This window comes from Schistocerca nitens, chromosome 11, assembly GCF_023898315.1.
Source record: "Schistocerca nitens isolate TAMUIC-IGC-003100 chromosome 11, iqSchNite1.1, whole genome shotgun sequence".
Taxonomy (NCBI): Eukaryota; Metazoa; Arthropoda; class Insecta; order Orthoptera; family Acrididae; genus Schistocerca; species Schistocerca nitens.
In genome coordinates this window covers 146,776,950-146,792,934 of record NC_064624.1, presented here as the reverse complement: position 1 = coordinate 146,792,934, position 15,985 = coordinate 146,776,950, and the positions used below count along the sequence as shown (strand labels likewise).

General features: G+C 41.3%; 1 protein-coding gene across 15 annotated transcripts in view; it reads right to left on the bottom strand.

Moving 5' to 3' along the window:
- Nucleotides 1-15,985, bottom strand: part of LOC126213414 (eukaryotic translation initiation factor 4 gamma 1-like) — a 786,084-nt gene that overhangs the window by 769,196 nt on the left and 903 nt on the right. The window lies entirely within an intron of this gene.

Genomic DNA, 15,985 nt, shown 5'->3' with positions numbered 1-15,985 from the left:
TATCTTACAAGAAAGATTAAGAAAAGGCAAACCTACGTTTCTAGCATTTGTAGACTTAGAGAAAGCTTTTGACAACGTTAACTGGAATACTCTCTTTCAAATTCTGAAGGTGGCAGGGGTAAAATACAAGGAGCGAAAGGCTATTTACAATTTGTACAGAAACCAGATGGCAGTTATAAGAGTCGAGGGGCATGAAAGGGAAGCAGTGGTTGGGAAAGGAGTGAGACAGGATTGTAGCAGTAAAGGAAACAAAAGAAAAATTCGGAGTAGGTATTAAAATTCATGGAGAAGAAGTAAAAACTTTGAGGTTCGCCGATGACATTGTAATTCTGTCAGAGACAGCAAAGGACTTGGAAGAGCAGTTGAACGGAATGGACAGTGTCTTGAAAGGAGGATATATGATGAACATCAACAAAAGCAAAGTGAGGATAATGGAATGTAGTCGAATTAAGTCGGGTGATGCTGAGGGGATTAGATTAGGAAATGAGACACTTAAAGTAGTAAAGGAGTTTTGCTATTTGGGGAGAAAAATAACTGATGATGGTCGAAGTAGAGAGGATATAAAATGTAGACTGGCAATGGCAAGGAAAGCGTTTCTGAAGAAGAGAAATTTGTTAACTTCGAGTATAGATTTAAGTGTCAGGAAGTCGTTTCTGAAAGTATTTGTATGGAGTGTACCCATGTATGGAAGTGAAACATGGACGATAACCAGTTTGGACAAGAAGAGAATAGAAGCTTTCGAAATGTGGTGCTACAGAAGAATGCTGAAGATAAGGTGGGTAGATCACGTAACTAATGAGGAGGTATTGAATAGGATTGGGGAGAAGAGAAGTTTGAGGCACAACTTGACTAGAAGAAGGGATCGGTTGGTAGGACATGTTTTGAGGCATCAAGGGATCACAAATTTAGCATTGGAGGGCAGCGTGGAGGGTAAAAATCGTAGAGGGAGACCAAGAGATCAATACACTAAGCAGATTCAGAAGGATGTAGGTTGCAGTAGGTACTGGGAGATGAAGAAGCTTGCACAGGATAGAGTAGCATGGAGAGCTGCATCAAACCAGTCTCAGGACTGAAGACCACAACAACAACAACAACAACAACAACGTCAAAACCGTTTCGACACACAAAAGTCATTACCCCCGTTCCAGCTCACTCGATATTGGTCTACTTCTACTGCTGCCGATTGCCAGCCTGAGCTTATCTCACTGCTGATGTCGTCTGGAATGCTTCGCCTACTCCTATATACAATGCTAACTCCTAATTCCATCTTTATACCATTATTTACTTTCCTAGTTTTTTATTCAAGGCATCTTACATTCACACCTCATACTTTCAAGCTTATTTTTAATTGAAACTTCCTAGCAGATAACAACTGTGTGCCGGACTGGGACTCAAACCCGGGATCTTTTCCTTCTAAGGGCAGTCCTCTACCAACTGAACTACCTGTTGTCACAGGCATACTTCCTCCATCACCAGATCTCTTATCTTTAGCTGGAAAAGCACTTTCCCGTGAAAGGCAAAGGTCCCAGTCTAGTAAACAGATTTAACCTGCCAGGAATTCCCATATCAGCACACACCCCACTGCAAAGCAAAAACTCATTCTGGTCATTTTAAATTGTCTTTACTATCAATATAATATCTTACAATATATATTATCTTGTAGCTGTGGTGTGATGTACCATTCGTCATGTAACATCACGGCCTTCAACAAGTAGGCTACATTTCAAATCGATTTTACGCTTTTAACTTTAATCTTACATAGCATGTTACACCCTCTTACTACACATAAGAGAGCACATGTTTATTTTTTACATGTATTAATTTTAATAACTATGTTCAAATACAGTATGGAGAAAAATTGTGTCACGAAATTTTAACCCCGGATAGCTGATGATGCAGGTAGGAACCAAAATTACTAATGTTGTGTAGATTGACAACGCACCATTTTTAAACCACAGAAACTCAGTGCCACGTGCTCCGATCGGCTGTGGGGTTGTCCCGTTGCCGTTTGTCAGTTGACGGGCAGCGCTACAGCTGTCGCTTCCAATCGGAGCTCATGACGCCACGTTTCCGTAGTTTAAAAATTGTGTATTGTCGATCTAATGGTAATTTTTGTTCCGGCTGGCATCAGCTATCCAGGGTTACAATTTCGTGACACAATTTTTCTCCGCCCTATATACAGATTTCAGCTCATCTTAGAAATTTATGACACATATTCCACCTCTACATTTCTAATATATGCTAAAAATATTTTATTTTATGTTATACACGTATCCTATAACTTGTCTGTACCTGGTATTTTACTAGCTCCAATAATTGTAACCTTTGAATAAATCATATAAAATATGCTTCACACTCTTGCTGTTACATTTACTATATAACCATGTGTCCGCCCCCGGTAGTTGAGTGGTCAGCGCGACAGACTGTCAATCCAAAGGGCCCGGGTTCGATTCCCGGCTGGGTCGGAGATTTTCTCCCCTCAGGGACTGGCTGTTGTGTTGTCCTAATCATCATCATTTCATCCCCATCGACGCGCAGGTCGCCGAAGTGGCGTCAAATCGAAAGACTTCCACCAGGCGAACGGTCTACCCGACGGGAGGCCGTCGTCACACGACATTTCATTTATAACCAGGTGTTGCTACAGTAAATTTTATGTAATGTGTTAATATTATTCACCACACACAGATGTAAGCAGACATGAGGCTGCCCTCAAAAGTCAGTATCAGTAGGATTGCACAGCATCAGCAGCACCTAATGACAGCATCAGGACCACATCTACAGAGGCTGCCAAGAAGAGCCACAATGGACAGTCTACAGCTGATTGAAGTTATCATTCACTGGTGTCAGAACCAAGCCAGAGTTAAAGGCTGATAAGTGCAAGTGAACACTGGACTGCTACGCCCCAGACTGAACAGAGTCCACACTTAAATGTTTAAATTTGCTACTCGGCGTGCTCAGAGATGGAGAGGTGTATCGATCAGTATGTCAGCACAGTGTGAGGCACTAGTCGAGTGTTGCCTTACAACCTCTGAGTGAGGCAGTACGAAATAATGCGTAACTTCCGAGCACTGGAGCCTTCCCGCAACAGTCCGACGTAGCAGGCAGACATGAGCTCGACGATCGAGAATTAAGGAAAGGAGCACGGACGAGCTCAATAAACCGTTGCAAATTCGCTCTTACCCCTAGAGCGAGGGAGCCCGACCTTTTTAGGCTTGAGATCTACTACGTGCAATTTAGTCTATTTAGAGATCTACTGACTTAAAAATTCACAAATGTTTCAACACAAAACAACACTGTAGCCAAAATTAACCATTCTAATTACACAAAATACATAAAAGGTAATTTTCTCTGCACCAAAAGTTGTAGCCCTAAGACTAAATTTTCATGATATTGTAACTGTGAAAAAAATTAAAACACACAGCATCAAAGCCGCTGAAAAAAGTCTGGTAAGATGCTTGGCTTTGCACATAATTGAAAGTTTATTACAATCTGGTGAATAGTTTGTCAGAACCTACCTCACATAGTCTGAAAGATGAGGCGGCTATTTGACACGGCAACCTCGATTTCGATAACACAAAGTATTTAAGTGATAATTACCTCAGTCGAGCACATCGCCGTTTCTCAGAAACTCAAAAACGCAGGTTGTTGTTGCCTACCGGAGGCGGAGCTCGTTCTCTCCCGCACCGCAGGAAAGAACTAAATGCTCTCCCGTGCCACCGCTACGCACCAAGTTACACCTTGCGAGCAGTACCCTCACTGTGCAGGAGGAAAGCATTAAAGGCAGTGAAATCGAGATAGAAACGAAGGAAGCGGAGACACCGTTGTCAGATTTACTGCGAACAGATACCGTCCAAAACACTCATTATCGACAAACTGGTATTTTGCAAAACACACCTCATTTAAACATATTTTGGACAAAGGTATCAAAAGATCGATTCGTAAAGCCGTGGCGATCGACCGGTCGAACACCCCCGTCCTACAGCCGCCACGTCGTGAGGAACGAGCTCAGCCACTTAAATAACCGACTTTTCGGAGCTCACAGCCACACTCAGTTATGCCGCCATTTGGTCCGTATCACCGACATCATCGAAAAGTACTGTTTACAGAGTTTCAGTGAAACCGTGACGAACTGATCGACGGCGGTCTACCCGCTTCCCGAGTTCAGTGCCGAGATGCGGCAATTACGATGCGAGCCACAGCTTTGATCTGCCGCTGCAACCTACTCGGAGATCGCAGATGGGGAGGAGACTGGTGCACTGTCAGCCCTCCGCCTACCTACCTACCTAGTGTCGTCTGCAAGCTGTCATCCCCACAACCTGTAGGCGCGGTGCATCCCAGCAGCCGTCCCGTAAGCACCTGCTGCAATCTCGGTCACCCCCTGATGGGTAGCACACTGGACTCGCATTCGGAAGGACGACGGTTCAATCCCGTCTCCGGCCATCCTGATTTAGGTTTTCCGTGATTTCCCTAAATCGCTACAGGCAAATGCCGGCATGGTTCCTTTGAAAGGGCACGGCCGATTTCCTTCCCCATCCTTCCCTCGCCCGAGCTTGCGCTCCGTCTCTAATGACCTCGTTGTCGACGGGACGTTAAACACTAATCTCCTCCTCCTCCCCTGATGGGAGAGCAGGACTTGCCCTTCACAACCACCACTGTCCCGGACTGCACAGTCAGCTATATTCACTTTAAGCGTTTCTGGATGAGGTATCGAGTATATTGCTTCCCCCTACTTATACCTCCCGAGGAGATCACGAATGTAAAATTAGAGAGATTAGAGCGCGCACGGAGGCTTTCAGACAGTCGTTCTTCCCGCGAACCATACGCGACTGGAACAGGAAAGGGAGGTAATGACAGTGGCACGTAAAGTGCCCTCCGCCACACACCGTTGGGTGGCTTGCGGAGTATGAATGTAGATGTAGATGAAGCAGACGACAGGCAATCCACGAGGTGTAGAGCCACCCTCTGCTGCAGAATGTCCAGTAATGGTGAATACCCCCACGGCAGCCCACGTGCCGGCTGTCATTCGGTGACCTGCAGCACCAGCACCACGACTAATCGACGAAACGCTTTAACAGTTCTTCCTGCCACTCTCTGGATGCCTGCACCCAGTACGACACTAGGCAGCAGCTACTTTGCGTATTCATCTCGACAGTAGAATATCACTCCTTATATCACCGAGTGTAGCACTCGACTTCTCCCACGCCACCGCTTGTGTCCCTGACCCGTAGTGACCTCGAGTGACCCGGTCACTACAGAACTAAAATCGCATACTAACCTCGTGCTAAATTCGAGTAAAGCTATGTTTCTAGTAATAAAATGTTGCTACCCTGTTTTTCAAACATTTTTGTTGTAGCTGTTGCCAAATCCTACACGGCACTGTGGTGAGACTGTATAGTCACTTCGTGCAAGCGAGCCGCCTCGCTGACAGTAGCCGCTTTTCCACGGTAAGAGGGTTCTCTTGCAGCCATCTATTTATTTTTGAGCACATTAGTGAATACAACACTAAGTGCCCCTTTTCAGGCTTTAGAATGAACTTTTGTACTCCGGTACAAAACGCTATTACGGGTTCTCAGTAGACACCGGGCAGGAAATTGAAAATACCCAGATATTACGAAACAAATTAAGAGTATATCTTATTGACAATTTCTTTCTGCAAGGTAGGTGAATATTTGGACTAAGTGATGTCAATGCCACTTGACTTGTAATGTGTGTATTAAACAGGCTCAACTTTTCCAGTATACAGACATCTAATAGTGTTAGGTGAAATCAGCACAGCAGCATAGTGCTTAATATGAAACAGTATCTGTGAACGAGTGTACATAAATGTTCTAATGGTCCAGCTATATTTGCTGTACATGCGCTTTTTTATTACTTGGCAAAGTGTTAGCATAAGAAGTGGTACTGAAATGATACACTGAATATGTTTGCTGACTGATGGAAAAAGTGCTGCAAGTGGGATAAAATCTTACTGTTATTGTTCTTGAAACTCTGTTGCACAGGAATTTATGAACGACCGTGCATTATTACAACGTCACTGGACAGAGTACTCGGACAGAGGGCGCGTGAGCGATGGTGGCGAGGTAAGGAATGGGGCAGACAGTGTGGAGTCTACAGGTACTAATGCTGAGCTAAAAGAGTAGTTGCAAACACCAGCTACTGTATTGCATTCTTTCCTGACTGGTAACACTGTTACTTGCACAAGGCCACGCTAAAGGATAATATTTTAAGTTAACAATGGTGCTGAATAAATAGACTTTTTTCAGGGAGATGTGTGGTGGACTTATTTTCAATTTGTTACAATACAGTGCATAATGTTTGACACTTTGTAGTAGGGAGAACTGTCTACTCTTTGGAATCGTTTTACACCTGGAGCAGCAGAACTTTGGTTTCTGTAGAAAGTTGGACACAAATGCATTCAGACAGCAAACTTTGGCCCCAGTAGGGCTTTTTGTACCGGTTCTGCTGCTACGATATGGGATTTTCATGTTAGGTCTCTTATTATGGCCAGTTTGTCTCAGTCAAATCAGTTGTACTCACAGTCCATTAAATTTTGGGCATGCAGCTGTGCAAATAAAACTTCCTCCACTGATATTTCGGCCGTGTATCATCCGGCCATCCTCAGAGTGAGTCTTCTGACTCACTCTGAGGATGACTGGACAATACACAGCCGAAATATTAGGGGAGAAAATTTTATTTGTGCAGATGCATGCCCGAAATTTAATGGACTATTGATTACGCCGCGAGAAGTTGACAATACACGTAGTTGTACTTGTATTATTAAGGGATATTAGAGCTCAGGGCATTGGAGGCTGGACATCTATCAGTACAACACAATCTTACAGCTTAAATATGAGAGGTACCACAGTGTTCTGAGGATCATGTGAACCACATATACTTTGTTTTGGTTAGGAGTAAGGAAATTATTACTGTAAAGCTCTGAAAAAACAAGAAGCATTTACAATTCTATATCCCTGCAGCTGAATAGACATTTAAAACCTGCTTCCCCTAAGTACCCTTGCACAGCAAATAGTACTGTGTAACTGCAGACAGCAACAGTCATTCCCATTTACAAAAAGGATAAAAGAAAGGATGCGCAAAATTACAGGCCAGTATGATTAACATCTGTATGTTGGAGAATGCTAGGGCATATTGTCAGTTTACCCCTTTAGCTGCTACAGATGTGCTTGCTGCATTCTGTGCTAAGATCGGCTTAGTCATTGCTGTACTGCTTGCCTAATGCTGCCACCTGCACTGGCAGATGCCATTCTAGGCACTATGGTATGCTTCATCAAATTTTAAGGAAACCACTCAGTAAAAAAATTTGGTTTTGCATATCTTATAGTCTGATATCTTTGCTCAATAGGAGACTGAATTTCTTTTCCTTATTCATCATAGTTACTGCGCAGCATCGAATCAAATAAAGCACAGCACAAAATTTTAAGGCGTCCGTGGAGGTAAAAGTGCACTGTGTGAACTACGTATGGTTGATTTTAGCTCACACACATTGTTGAATATCAAGTGTAGATTACATATCGAAATTTTCTTTAAAATTGAGAAGAGAATGATATCTCATTTTGCTCTCGAGTTATTTGTTTTTATATCTGGCGGACAATTGCACACTATGTGCTCACTGTCGTTCCTATGCATCGGGAACTGAGATCGTAACAATTACCATACTTAAACAATGGAAAATCCAGCACGGAAGAATGACAATATTATGAGACGGACAGTTGTTACCATATAGCAGAGATGCCGAGTTGCAGATAGGCACAACAGAAAGACTTGGGGAAATAAGCTTTTGGCATACTTCAAGATAAGGAAACGTGTTTTTTTTCCAAATGATAGTACATAAACAAGGAGGTATGTTGTACGATAAATACTCGTAACATTTTTATTCGTCGAGATATGGAAGTAACTTGTCCGCAGCAATTACAAGGTCAGCAGAACGGTATGCGCTTTAAAAGGTAAACCCAGGGGCCACGTTTAAACACGTCCTCAGCACCTGGAGTTACTCGTCCACAGCAATAAAATAGTTAAACATTGTAGCATGCCTGGGGGAACACAAGCTTCACTCAAAGAATGACCACAGATTCAGAAACACAACTAATTTTATTCATACACAATACCTTGGAAACAACATAGTTCAACATCATTTGATAAAGTAATAACTAACAGAACCCACTACATTATTCTAAATGAATGTAACTAAAATAAGATGTTGTTGAGGGAAGTGTAATACTATATCCAAAGCATTCAAAATACATAAATCATTTTGCAGTGAGCATCAGCAGCACTGTAAAAGTTTTTACTGCTAATAGTGTTGTCTACAGGAAAGTGTCATAGATGGCAGATCTTAAGAAATTGCGGACAGGCTCGGCGAAAATTTCCACTGACGAGTGGATACTCAATCTTCGGGGGCAAAGAGACAGAGAGAGACAGAGAGAGAGAGAGAGAGAGAGAATCAAATTCCAGGTTGATGATGTCATAAAGCTCCTGAATGTGTACAGACTTAGGGTGAGGGATCTCACATTACAGGAAAAACTTTCCTTCCACAAAGCTGAAACATAGTAGACAATAGACAGTAGTGTAACTAGAGTTTTTAAACATCGATAACTTATACGGAATAGTACTCACATAATCAACACACTTTGGAATATTAAATATTTTAAAATTTTTGATGTACAAAGTTCAGTAAAATTAAATTACAATGGTTGAAACCACAGAATTCCCTGAGATTTTGTTAAATTTTCTGAAAATCCTAAGTTTTGTAAAAAATATTTGCCACCCAGTCTCAGTGTGATGAACAGCAGTGCTGTTGAATGGGAATAAATGTAATGCATACCTAAAACAAAGAGAAAGAACCCAACATAATGCGATGATGACATTAATAGTGAACAGCCTTAGCATGTCACGTACAGTAATTAGTAGTAATATTAAGAAGCAGCACCAAGAGGACCCACACAGATAGCTGTTACCTATAAGGATGCCGCTTCCAGAGTTCAGGAAGGCCACAGCTCAAATCCTCCGGCAGATTAACGACGGGGGCCGATGTGTCGGCGAGTCAGAATGTGGCTTTGAGGCGGTTTCCCCACATCCGACTAGTGAGTACCAGGCTGGTAGCTATGGCCCACCTCAGTTACACAATTTGCAAAAATTTCAAAAAAGTTTTCACACTTTCCCACGGTGTGCACAAATTCCATCCCGGGTGGGGGTGCGGGCCACGAGGGGGAAGGGTGCGGGGACAGGATGGACAACTGGAAACCTTCCACCACTGACGAAGCTAAGTCCAGAATAACATTCCAACACCACAATAACATGGGTTAAGGCAAGAAAAAAGAAGAAAGAAGGATAAAATTTTACTTACGGCAGTGGAGGTGTAATGTGCTGATGTCGGCAATGGTTGTGTTGATCAAGAAGTAAATAATTAATGCTATTCCTGCTTTATAGCTGACAGGTTCTTGTATGTACCCTCATCCACTCAGTAAATTAATTATCTTTGTGAAGTGAACATTTCACAAAAGAACGTTTGCATTAATATGAAGAGATTAACACCATCACATAATGCCCAGCATTCAATGGTTGTTGTAAACATCAGCACACTATGCCGCTGCTGCTGCTGCAATCACAATTTAACTGAAAGAAGACTAAGAAGCAATACAGAATGAAACCATCACATAAAATCGGTATTAGGGAAGGCGAATGGAAGACTTGGATCTGCTCATTGTGTTTTAGGAAAATGTCATGCAACCACTACAGAAACCACTTACAATACACTAGTGTGACCAATTTTAGAGTGCTATTCCAGTGTTTCGAGGCCGTATCAAATATGCAAGACAGCGGAGACAGAGAAAATTCAGAGATGTGCTGCTGGGATCGTAACAGGTCTGTATCGCCCCTATGAAACTGTAACAGAAATTCTTGGAAGAAAGAAGTCATTATTCTTGCGAAACTCTGTTGTACAAATTTAGAGAAGCTGTACATGAAGAAGACTAACTATTATGCTACACCGAGATATGCCTTGCCTACCAATCATGAGAATAAGAGATTACGGTATATACAGAGGCCTATATATATATATAATCATTTTCCCTCGATCAATATGCGGACAGGATAGGAAAGAGAACTGACAAAACTGGTGCTATATGCCCTCCTCCACATTCTGTCCGGTGAGCTACAGAGTATATACACTACTAGCCATTAAAATTGCTATACCAAGAAGAAATGCAGATGATAAACAGGTATTCATTGAACAAATATATTATGCCACAACTGACATGTGATTACATTTACACGCAATTTGCGTGCATGGATCCTGAGATATCAGTACCCAGAACAACCACCTCTGGCCGTAATAACGACCTTGATATGACTGGGCATTGAGTCAAACAGAACTTGGATGGCGTGTACAGGTACAGCTGCCCATGCAGCTTCAACACGATACCGCAGTTCATCAAGAGTAGTGACTGACGTATTCAGACGAGCCAGTTGCTCGGCCACCATTGACCAGACGTTTTCTTGGTGAGAGATCTGGAGAATGTGCTGGCCAGGGCAGCAGTCGAACATTTTCTGTATCCAGAAAGGCCCGTACAGGACCTGCAACATGCGGTCGTGCATTATCCTGCTGAACTGCAGGGATCGAATGGAGGGTATAGCCACGGCTCGTTGCACATCTGAAATGTAACGTCCACTGTTCAAAGTGCCGTCAATGCGAACATGAGGTGACCGAGACGTGTAACCGATGGCATCCCATACCGTCACGCCGGGAAATACGCCAGTATGCCGATGACGAATACACGCTTCCAATGTGCGTTCACCGCAATGTCGCCAAACACTGATGCAACCATAATAATGCTGTAAACAAAACCTGGATTCATCCGAAAAAAAAAAAAAAAAAAAAAATGACGTTTTGCCAATCGTGCACCCAGGTTCGTCGTCGAGCACACCATCGCAGGCGCTCCTGTCTGTGATACAGCGTCACGGGTAACCGCAGCCACGGTCTCCGAGCTGATAGTCCCTGCTGCTGCAAACGTCGTCCAACTGTTCGTGCAGATGGTTGTTGTCTTGCAAACGTCCCCATCTGTTGACTCAGGGATCGAGACGTGGCTGCACGATCCGTTACAGCCTGTCATCTCGACTGCTAGTGATACGAGGGCGTTGGGATCCAGCACAGCATTCCGTATTACCCTCCTGAACCCACCGATTCCATATTCTGCTAACAGTCATCGGATCTCGACCAACGCAAGCAGCAATGTCACGATACGATAAACTGCAATTGCGATAGGCTACAATCCGACCTTTATCGAAGTCGGAAATGTGATGGCACGCATTTGTCCTCCTTACACGAGGCATTACAACAACGTTTCACCAGGCAACGCTGGTCAACTGCTGTTCGTGTATGAGAAATCGGTTGGAAACTTTCCTCATGCAGCACGTTGTGTGAATGCTCTGAAAAGTTAACCATTTGCGTATCACAGCATCATCTTCCTGTCGGTTAAATTTCGCGTCTGTAGCCCGTCATCTTCGTGGTGTAGCAACTTTAATGGCCTGTAGTCTATGTAAGTGTAAATACAAGTCTGGTGTTAAGAATACTGCATCACCTGTTTTTTGTTTCCTAAAACAACAAGAGTACAACTACAATACTATTGGTTACATGCAGGGATTCACAGCAGACCTTCAACATAAAATTAAATATAACATATTTCATAAAAAGGGGTAAAGATTTGCCATTGTTCAATTACACAGCTATGAACCAATTAATGGACAGATTAACACATGCAAATATCAGGAGTAAGCCTACAGAGAAATTAAACATGCAACGGCCACATGAAACCAATCGAAGCCACAGCAGATGTGAGACTGCGTTTCAGTTAAAGAATCCTCAGGAAGTGTAGCGCACCCACGAAAGAGGCAGTATACAAAATACTCATTCCAATCAATACCCGGACATTGCTTGTCAGCCGAAGACTCTCACAAGGTACGCTTAATATACAAATTAGAACTATGCAAAGCTGTTCAATTTGGGTTCCAGAGAAATGTACAAATGTGAGAAGTAATACAAAACTTGTGACTTATCTTAGAAGATACGTTAAAGAAAGGAAACCCAGGTTATAGCATTTGTAGATTTGGAGAAAGCATATGACAACACAGACTGGAATATGCTATGTAAAATTGTGAAGGTAGCAGCAATCAAATATAGGGTGCAAAAAATTATCTACAATTTGTAAATAAGCTACAATGAAGTTATAGGAGTCGCACAATAAACAATGGGGGTGGGAGTTGGGAATGGAGTGAGACAGGTTTGTAGCCTATCCTCAATGTTATTCTACTTGTACACTGAGCAGTAAAAACAGAATTTTGAAAGGGAATTAACAGTTCAGGTCAACATACAAAAATTTTGAGAATTACTGGTGACATTGTAATTCTGCCAGAGATCACAAAGGCTTTGAAGAGCAGTGGAAAACAGAATGAATGGATAATATCATAAAATGGGGTTATAAGACTACCATCGACAAAAGTAAAATCAGGGAAATGGAATGTATCCTAATTAAACCAGATGATGCTCAGGCTATTATTCTATGGAATGAGACATTAAAAATGAGATTTGCCATACGGGTAACAAAATAACTGACGACGGGCAAAGTGGAGGGAATGTAAAATGCAGACTGGCAACAGCATAATATCATTTCTGGGAAGGAGGAATTTGTTAACATTAAATATAAACTTAAGTGCATGAAACTCTTTTTCTGACAGTATTTGTCCGATATGTAGCCTTGTATAGAAGGTAAATGTGGACAATAAGCAGTGAGGGCAAAAAGGGAACAGAAGCTTTTGTAATGTGGAGCTACAGAAGAATGGAGAAGATTATATGGGTAGATCATATAACAAACTGATTAGAATTGGGAAGAAACAAAATTTGTGGCACAACTTGACTTTTGGTAATGGGGAGGGAATTGTGAGGGTGAAGGAGAGGGTGATGGGGGGGGGGGGCGGCAGGGGGCCTTGAATCAAAAGCAACACAATTTATCGTTATTCCTATATGCCTACACACAGCTCAGCTCAACATTTCTGATATTTGACAAGCAGTGGTCTATCCTTATATAATGTATATTCCTTGCTGGATTTACTGTCAATATGTTTAGAAACACGTAACTCTTATATAAATAACTATGCAGATTTCATATACTGCTTGCACACAATCTCTGTAGACTACTGAATCTACACAGTATTTGGTAACAATACATGTCCTGCTTTGTACTGAGTGTGGCTTTTTTGCCAACAGTACCATTTGGTTAAAAAGTCTTGGTTCCACAAAGGCAATATTTTATATCAATAGCATGTTTTATTCACCACTACTGGCTAATTCCAAATTGACATTTTCAAATGTACCTGGTAATACGATGGCATACATATGAGAATTAAAAACTAATAAAAGCACATTGCGCACGCGAGTACACACACACACACACACACACACACACACACACAAACCTAAGAATTGTCAGGTTGATATATAGTAACAGGGACAGTTAAACATGAAGAATAAACACCAATCCAGCAGACACTCAATAGCGCTGCCTGCTTGAAGGTATCACTGGGGACAAGGCAGTAGTGTCGCTGCTGGAGTACTGGTTATTCTTCGAGTCAGTGTCCCTGTTAATAAATACTGATAATACAAATATCGTATAACATGGGACCACTCTAACGAATGGGGACATAAAATTCTGTTTTAAAAATAATTTTGGTTTTAATGGGGGAAAAAAAAAACAAATGCTTTCCGTTGACAATGGGCATCATATGAAAGATGTGCTGAGCACTATTTATTCGTTATACCTGAGGAAATGCATCTCATGACTCTTAGGACATGACATCGTGTGCGTGTGTGTGATCTCATGTACATTAAGTATTATGTTTTTCTTGTTTTGGCATTTTATTTATCTTTTAGTATACTCATGACTGCATCATCATGCTGGTTGTCTCTGTGTACATATTCCCCCTTGTTCACATCCTCACATACATCAACTGTTGTGTTGGTCATCTATATCTGAAAATGGCCATTATGCTGAAATTGGTCAACAGAGGCGTGTAAAGCATTTTACTGAAATATACAGCCTGAGTGGAACTGTTAGGCTCTCTCTCTCTCTCTCTTTTCTTCTTCCTCTTTTTTTTTGGTGACGCTGAACTCCAGCAAAAGGAATGTCACTTAGTGCCCCTTGGGTAATAGCATGTGACAGCACAAGCATGCATTACTTGCCCAATGACGTATATTACTTGTGAAGACCCGATCTCCCTTCATATAGTGTCCCATATGCCAAATGCTGTCTGTAATGCCAGTATTTAGCATGTACACAAAAGGGGATGGATGGAAAAGAAAGATTCAGTCAATGGGTCGGACAGCCTACCACACAAAATTTCACTGACAATGTGCTTGTGTGTAGAAAGTGTGAAACCATTACCAACTTTGCAGATTTAAATAATAAATTAAAGTTCTACGTTTTTCTTTAAATTTGCACCATTCTGAAACTGCCTTGGCAACAGAAGACACACGCAATACAATTTATCATAACAGAAGGTTGTGCTAAAAGTAATGAAACATGCAATCCATGAGAACACAAAAAACTCAAACACACCCATTTAGTTCCAATCACCATAATAATATTCTAGGTTCACACATGTTGATGTCGTTCTGGGAACAACAATATAAATATCTGATGATACAAAATTAATATAACTTCCTTTTGTCTGTACCAAAGCTGCAGATAAAATATCAAGTCCATTTAATATCGGAATTATACATTTAGTTTCAAATGGGGAAGAGAAAGAACTGTCAAGCACAGGAAAATTGGTAGCATATGGATGTGAAAGTTCTAATGAGACAACCATGAAATTAATCTAGTGCTTCTGGGACAAATGAACTATATTAACTCCACCAAGTGTATTTTATTGTGGCGCAAAATAAATTCAAGCAAAAAAATTCTGGCTACCGTATACAAAACAGTTTATTCCGCCTTAACTGAAAAGTTTGGCTTCCGATTCTGTCAGTTACCGAAAATGAAACAATCACAATTGAAAAACGGCAGAATTGGGGGAAAAAAAAAAGACTTGCCATCGCAATCAAATGTCAAAGAAACCTCTGCGATCGACATATTGGTCTGTGTTCATTGGAGGAATGTCTAATTTTCTGTTTCACAAACTGACAATTCAACAAAAGTACAAACAAATTATAAAATGTAGGTCCAACTTCTTTAAATTAAAATACACTGAAAGTATTTAAAAACTCTCAACGGGCGCATTTCCATAACAGCTGACTGTAATATTTACTGTGATGAATGACTTAACAATACATAGCGAATCATCATCTACCATAAACATTTACAGAACTGACTCTCATCTTGAATTGTGGCATAACGACAAGAATTTTTCAGGCTTTTTCAATGAAAGAAAACCACTGATTTATTTTTTACATTATAAATAATAGTCACCTTTAGATGTAGCTTTGATTCCACGCAGATTATTGGGGGATGCCTTTACGAATGAGTAATTGCTGCATTATTATTTCCAAATATGTAACATCTTGCCGAAAACATATAAAACGAGTCGAGAAGCACGAATAAACCCCAATTCCATTAACTGTCTACGTATCACAAGAAAGGCATATCATTTTACAATTTATGAACACCTCATAAACAACAATCTTCTAGCGCTGTTCATTGTCGAGAACAATGTTTTTCCACATCTAGTTTCAAAAATACAGAATTTAGATAACTTTAAGAAGAACACCGTAAATCTCTTCAGCAGACAATTTCAAAATCACAAGCAAAATGCACAATATTAAAACTGTAATGGGCATATACTGTAGCCTACTGTTTTGCGTTTAACCAGCCAATTGGTATTTTAGTCAAGTACGCAATATCTAACATTACATGCATATCAATTGGCTGTCATGACAACATCTATTGTTGTGCACTGATATAATTACATTGCCGGC